Source organism: Zeugodacus cucurbitae, chromosome 2 (assembly GCF_028554725.1).
Source record: "Zeugodacus cucurbitae isolate PBARC_wt_2022May chromosome 2, idZeuCucr1.2, whole genome shotgun sequence".
NCBI lineage: Eukaryota > Metazoa > Arthropoda > Insecta > Diptera > Tephritidae > Zeugodacus > Zeugodacus cucurbitae.
The window spans coordinates 40,295,916-40,303,987 of NC_071667.1; positions in this window are offsets into that span (position 1 = coordinate 40,295,916).

Below are 8,072 nucleotides of genomic sequence, written 5' to 3' on the forward strand. Positions count from 1 at the left end.
GAGACCCTACAATCTGCGCCAATTACCGTGGTATAAGGCTTCTCAATATCGAACTGATTGGACCTTATTAGTGTGGCTTTAGACCTGAAAAATCGACAATGGACCAGATATTCGCCATGCGCCAAGTCTTGGAAAGGACCCGAGAGAGAAAAATCGATACTCACCACATTTTCATCGATTTTAAAGCTGCCTTCGATAGAACGAAAAGGAGCTGCCTTTATGCCGCGATGTCTGAAGCACCGTCAGGATCGGGAAGGACCTCCCCGAGCCGTTCGATACCAAACGAGGCTTCAAACAGGGTGACTCACTATCGTGCGACTTCTTCAATCTATTGCTGGAAAAAATAATACGAGCTGCAGAGCTAAATAGGGAAGGTACAATCTTCTATAAGAGTGTACAGTTACTGGCGTACGCCGATGATATCGACATCATTAGAAACAACACCCGCGCCGTTAGTTCTGCTTTTTCCAGACTGGATAAGGAAGCGAAGCGTATGGGTCTGGTGGTGAACGAGGACAAGACGAAATATCTCCTGTCATCAAGCACACAGTCAGCGCACTCGTGTCTTGGCTCCCACGTCACTGTTGACAGTCATACCTTTGAAGTAGTGGATAGTTTCGTCTACTTGGGAACCAGCGTAAACAAAACCAACAGTGTAAGCTTTAAAATCCAACGCAGAATCACTCTTGCCAACAGGTGTTACTTTGGACTGAGTAGGCAATTGAAAAGTAAAGTCCCCTGTCGACGAACAAAAATCAAACTCTCCAAGTCGCTCATTATTCCCGTCCTGATGTATAGCGCCGAAGCGTGGTCGATGACAACATCCGATGAGACCACTCTTAGGGTTTTCGAGAGAAATGTTCTGAGCAAGATTTATGGTCCTCAGAACATTGGCAACGACGAATACCGCAGACGATGGAACGATGAGCTGTACGATTTATATGACGACATTGACATAGTTCAGCGAATAAAAAGACAGCGGCTACGCTCAGATAGATTCGGATAGATTCGGCTATAATCGCTTAAAGCGGTTCCTACGCCAAATATATATATAAGTTAACACAATTGATTACGAAATTCACCAACATCGGTCAATAACTTTACCCGCAATCGATGAACTGCTGACGCTGCATCAGTTGTTGACTCCGCACACGCATCCGCCCAAATGCTGACTCCGCATCAGCATATTGGCAATTGGGGACAAACGTCAATGTGACCAGCAAATAACAAAGGTTTAATTTAAGCTTAAGAAGTATTTTGTATTTAGTTCTTTAGTAGACAGTCTTTAATGGACAACAGCTTTTAGATGGAGTTTTTAGTAGACGTTCTTAGTCTTTAGATTTCAATTTAATTAATAAAATAAACAGCGGACGCAAGTCCGCTATTAAAAAAAAAAAATAAAGTTTAATTGAAAAACTTAACTGGCGCCCGAGCAGGGACCAGCTGAAGTTTAGCTCAAGTGTAATAAAAAAAAAATTTAAGCAAATGTGTTGAGTGAAAGAATCGCCCGTGAAGGAAGAAAACGGCCGAAACGCAACATACCAAATCACCCGTGGAAAAGACGGCTGAAAGTGCAACATATCAAGTCACCCGTGAAAAAGACGGCTGAAAACGCAACTATCAAATCACCCGTGGAAAGACGGCTGAAGGATAGGAACACTTGACTGGACGAGTTGGTCCAACAACCAACATTCGTCAGGATCCTGTAGGAAGAAGACGCACCCTCCAAACGTGCGCACCGTGGGAACTTTAGTAGGTATTAACCAAAAGAGAGGATACCCTAGTCGCCAAGAGGCTAACAAGTAAGAATTAGAAGCTAAGAAAATATTAAAAGTTAAAAGTTAAAAATTTTGTGAAAGAAAATAAAGGAAACTAAAAGAAATAAGAATGGAAAGAAATTAAAAAATTAAAGAAATTATAAAAGTTAAAAGTTAAAAATTTTGTGAAAGAAAATAAAGGAAACTAAAAGAAATAAGAAAATAAAGAAATTAAAAATTTGAAGAAATTATAAAAGTTAAAAGTTAAAAAAATTTGTGAAAGAAAATAAAGGAAACTAAAAGAAAGAAAATAAAGAAATTAAAAGGAAGTATGAAAATTTTAAAATTAAAAGTTTTACGAAAGAAAAAAAAGAAACATCAAAATATAATAAAGAAATTAAAAAGGAAGAAAGCAAATAAGCTTAAAATTTTATAGAAAAGAAAGGAATTTTTACATTAATAAAAAGAGAGAAAGAAAAACACATAGATTTTTAAGAATTTAAAAAATAAAAACATTTTAAAAATTAAACAAAAATTATAATTAGAAAAATACAATAAAGAAATACGTACATACGTAAGATTTAACAAAAAGAAAGAAAGCATATAAATCAATATTTTTAAGAAAATAATAATAATTCAACATTTATCTACATTTCAAATTTTAATTGTATATTTACTAACCCTAACTAACATTATAACAAATACATAACAACGGGCTTGTACAGCCAATAAAAAAATAAAAATCAAGCTGCGATTCACCACCTTCGGGGGGACCCTCCAGAGAATTATAAACATTAAAATAATTAAAATAAACTTTTGGCAATAAAAAACGGTTTGTACAACCGATAAACAAAAATAAAAAAGCTGCGATTCACCACCTTCGGGGGGACCCTCCAGAGAATTATAAATTTTAAATAAATATAAAAATAGGCTTGTACAGCCAATATGTATGTATGTGATTGGCGTTGCAACCGTTTAGCCGGTTATAGCCGAATCGACGATAGTGCGCCACCTCTCTCTCTCCTTCGCAGTTCGGCGCCAGTTGGAGATCCCAAGTTTAACCAGGTCGCTCTCCACCTGGTCCCTCCAACGGAGTGGAGGCCTTCCCCTTCCTCGGCTTCCTCCGGCGGGTACTGCATCGAACACTTTCAGGGCTGGAGTGTTTGCGTCCATTCGGACAACATGACCTAGCCAGCGTAGCCGCTGTCTTTTTATTCGCTGAACTATGTCAATGTCGTCGTATAACTCGTACAGCTCATCGTTCAATCGTCTGCGGTATTCGCCGTTGCCAATGTTCCGAGGACCATAAATCTTGCGCAAAATTTTCCTCTCGAAAACTCCTAGTGTCGTCTCATCTGATGTTGACATCGTCCAAGCTTCTGCACCGTAAAGCAGGACGGGAATGATAAGCGACTTGTAGAGCTTGATTTTGGTTCGTCGAGAGAGGACTTTACTGTTCAATTGCCTACTCAGTCCAATGTAGCACCTGTTGGCAAGAGTTATTCTGCGCTGGATTTCGAGGTTGACATTGTTCGTGTTGTTGATGCTGGTTCCCAGGTATACGAAATTATCTACGACCTCGAAGTTGTGACTGTCAACAGTGACGTGCGAGCCAAGACGCGAATGCGCCGACTGTTTGCTTGATGACAGGAGATATTTCGTCTTGTCCTCATTCACCTCCAGACCCATTCGCTTCGCCTCCTTATCCATGCGGGAAAAAGCAGAACAAACGGCGCGGTAGTTGCTTCCGATGATATCAATATCATCGGCGTACGCCAGGAGCTGTACACTCTTGTAGAAGATTGTACCTTTTCGGTTTAGCTCTGCAGCTCTTATAATTTTTTCCAGCATCAGGTTAAAGAAGTCGCACGATAGGGAGTCGCCTTGTCTGAAACCTCGTTTGGTATCGAACGGCTCGGAGAGGTCCTTCCCAATCATGACGGAGCTTTTGGTGTTGCTCAACGTCAACTTACACAGCCGTATTAGTTTTGCGGGGATACCAAATTCAGTCATCGCGGCGTAGAGGCAGCTCCTTTTCGTGCTGTCGAAAGCAGCTTTAAAATCGACAAAAATATGGTGTGTGTCGATCCTCTTTTCACGGGTCTTCTCCAAAATTTGGCGCATGGTGAATATCTGGTCAGTTGTCGATTTTCCAGGTCTAAAGCCACACTGATAAGGTCCAATCAGTTTGTTGACGATGGGCTTTAGTCTTTCACACAGTACGCTCGATAGAACCTTATAGGCGATATTTAGGAGGCTAATCCCACGGTAATTCGCGCAGATTGTGGGACCTCCCTTTTTATGGACTGGGCAGAGCACACTGAGATTCCAATCGTCAGGCATGCTTTCTTCCGACCATATTCTGCAAAGAAGCTGATGCATGCACCTTATAAGTTCTTCGCCGCCGTATTTGAATAGTTCTGCCGGTAATCTATCGGCCCCCGCTGCTTTGTTGATCTTCAAGCGGGTAATTGCTATTCGAATTTCTTCATGGTCGGGTAATGGAACATCTGTTCTATCGTCATCGATTGGGGGATCGGGTTCGCCATCTCCTGGTGTTGTACTCTCACTGCCATTCAGCAGGTCGGAGAAGTGTTCCCTCCATAATCCCATTATGCCCTGGACATCGGTTAACAGATTACCACCTTGGTCTCTACATGAGGATGCTCCGGTCTTGAAACCTTTGTTAAGTCGCTTCATTTTTTCATAAAATTTTCGAGCATTCCCTCTGTCTGCCAGCTTCTCAAGCTCTTCGTACTCACGCATTTCGGCATCTTTCTTTTTTTGTCTGCAGATGCGTCTCGCTTCCCTCTTCAGCTCTCGGTATCTATCCCATCCCGCTCGTGTTGTGGTCGTTTGCAACGTTGCGCGGTAGGCATTCTGTTTTCTCTCCGCTGCGAGACGGCACTCCTCATAGTACCAGCTTTTTGTCGTTGCCGAAAACCAATTGTTTCGGCTGCAGCGGTACGCAGTGAGTTTGAGATGCCGTTCCACAGTTCCCTTATACCGAGATGCTGATGAGTGCTCTCAGAGAGCAGGAGTGCAAGTCGAGTAGAGTATTTCGTGGCTGTCTGTTGCGATTGCAGCTTTTCGACGTCGAACCTTCCTTGTGTTTGTTGACGGGCATTCTTTGCTGCACAGAGGCGGGTGCGTATCTTCGCTGCAACCAGATAATGGTCCGAGTCTATATTTGGTCCTCGGAGCGTACGCACCTCTAAAACACAGGAGACATGTCTTCCGTCTATCACAACGTGATCGATTTGGTTCCGCGTGTTTCGATCAGGAGACAGCCAAGTAGCTGATGTATTTCCTTATGTTGGAATCTGGTACTACAGACGACCATATTTCGGACCCCAGCGAAGTCGATCAGCCTCAGGCCGTTTGGCGATGTTTCGTCATGGAGGCTGAATTTTCCGACTGTTGTGCCAAAGACACCTTCTTTACCCACCCTGGCGTTAAAATCGCCAAGCACGACTTTTACATCGTGGCGGGGGCAGCGCTCATAGGTGCGTTCTAGGCGCTCATAGAAAGCATCTTTGGTCACATCGTCATTCTCTTCCGTTGGGGCGTGGGCGCAAATCAGCGATATGTTGAAGAACCTCGCTTTGATGCGGATTGTGGCTAGACGTTCATCCACCGGGGTGAATGCCAGGACTCTGCGACGGAGTCTCTCTCCCACCACAAATCCAACACCAAATTTGCGCTCCTTTATATGGCCGCTGTAGTAGATGTCACAAGGACCCACCTTCTTCCGTCCTTGTCCCGTCCATCGCACTTCTTGGATGGCGGTGATGTCAGCCTTGAGTCGTATGAGGACATCAACCAGCTTGGCAGAGGCACCTTCCCAATTAAGGGTCCGGACATTCCAGGTGCATGCCCTTATATCATTATCCTTTAAACGTTTGCAGGGGTCGTCATCAAAAGGGGGTGTCTCATCCGAGGCTTTCGTAGATTTTTCATTGATACTTCGTTTTTATGTGGTGGGTCCCAAGCCCTATGCACAACCGCATAAGCGGGCTTCGCCTTCTCACTTTAGCTCACCTTCAAACGGATGTCTGTTGGCTACCCAGGGGATACTTGGTCTAAAACCGGAAGTCGTGAGCTGCTTGAACCATGTGGAGAAGAATCGTTTCTGGCCACTCCCAAGTGAATGACAATCAAAAACTTTCCTCACTTGCGTGTACTTCTACACATGATCCCATCCTCCAATAACCTTAATATAAAATCAAGAGCCGCGATTCCCCACCTTCGGGGAGACCCTCCGGTTCTTTATAATTCAAGTTCAACTCTGCGATTCACCACCAAAGGGACCTTCCAGAGTAAAAGAACAATTAATATATATATATATATATATAAAACTTAACAATATGTCAAACCCTAATAACCTAATCCGACCTCCGTTACTTAACGCTGCTCCTCAGCAATCAGCTTCTTCCTCTCCCAATAACTTTAACATAGACCAGTTAACCATGATCATAACTGGAGTCGTTAACAACATACTAAAACAAGAAGGACGAAATATAGTCCAATCCGCCCTTAACCCAAATTCCAATTTTTCAAATATTACTGACGTAACCATTGACACAAACCTTTCCCACAATATAACTGAACTGGTAAAATACCAGACGTTGTTAGATGCCTTCGAGATTTCTCAGGTAATCCAGGAGAGATTAACTCTTGGAAAGAAAGTGTAGATCGAATTCTTCAGATCTATGAACCTCTGAGAGGAACGCCAAAATTTTACGGCATCCTCAATGTTATAAGAAATAAAGTCGTAGGAAATGCCGATATGGCCCTCGAATCTTATAACACGCCATTGGACTGGAAGGCAATTTCAAATGACTTCTTTGGTGCAAGGTAACCACACCATACAAGAATTCTACCAAAGAGTGTATTTGCTCTTATAGCTAATTCTAAACAAAATCGGGTGCATGGAAGTTGGTCCAGAATCTTTGCATCTATTTACACGCACTTACCGAGACAAAACTCTCGATACATTTATCCGGGGATTAAAAGGTGGTTTGCCAAGACTTCTTGCTATGAGAGAACCACTTGATCTCCCTCAAGCACTTCAATTATGCTTAAAACTTGAAAATCAAAACTATCGTTCGCACTACGCGCTAATCAATAATAACCAAATTAGGAAACATCACGATTTTCGAACACCTCTCCCACCCAGAAAGCAGAACAACGTATTCTATCCACAGTTAACATATATTCCGAGGCCACAGATGCCTCCACAAAATTTCACGTATCATTAACGCCATCAAGCTCCTCCAAATAATTTTCGCAATATGCAAAATTACAAACCATTTGGCCAACCACCTACCAAACCTCAATTTCCACGACCAGAGCCAATGGATGTCGACCGCTACTTACATTCAAGAGCAGTCAATTACATGAATAGACCCCAAATTAATAACACTGTAAAAAGACCATCTAATTTTTCCCAACAAATACCTCTAAAACAGCAAAGAAATTTCCATATTGAATCAGCTACTCAACAGGATACACAACAAGACCAACACTACCAATATGAGTGGACACCCACTCCTCTAGAATATGAAAATACACTGACTACTGACGAAATTGAACAGCCAGACCAGACTTATGTAGAAGAAAATTCAATGCCAGAAACTCAAGATTATATCGATATCAATTTTTTAGAATGAGCAGTTCTTCGTTGCCTTACGTAGAGTTCAAGACGAAGCGCATTCGCGTCTTGGCTCCCACGTCACTGTTGACAGTCATAACTTTGAAGTTGTAGATAATTTCGTCTACCTGGGAACCAGCATTAACAGCAATAACAATGTCAGCCTGGAAATCCAACGCAGAATCACTCTTGCCAACAGGTGCTACTATTGACTAAGTAGGCAATTGAAAAGTAAAGTCCTCTCGACGAAAAAAAACCAAACTCTACAAGTCCCTCATCATTCCCGTCCTACTTTACGGTGCAGAAGCGTGGACGATGTCAACATCCGATGAGATGGCACTAGGAGTTTTCGGGAGAAAGGTTCTGCGGAAGATTTATGGTCCCTTAAACATTGGCAACGGCGAATACCGCAGACGATGGAACGATGAGCTGTATGTGTTATTCGACGACATAGACATAGTCCAGCGAATAAAAAAACTGCGGCTACGCTGGCTAGGTCATGTTGTTCGAATGGATGAAAGTGCTCCAGCTCTGAAAGTATTCGATGCAGTACCCGCCGGAGGAAGCCGAGGAAAAGGGAGACCTCCAATCCGATGGAAGGACCAGGTGGAGAGGGACCTGGCTTCGCTTGGTATAACCAATTGGCGCCAAACTGCCAGAAG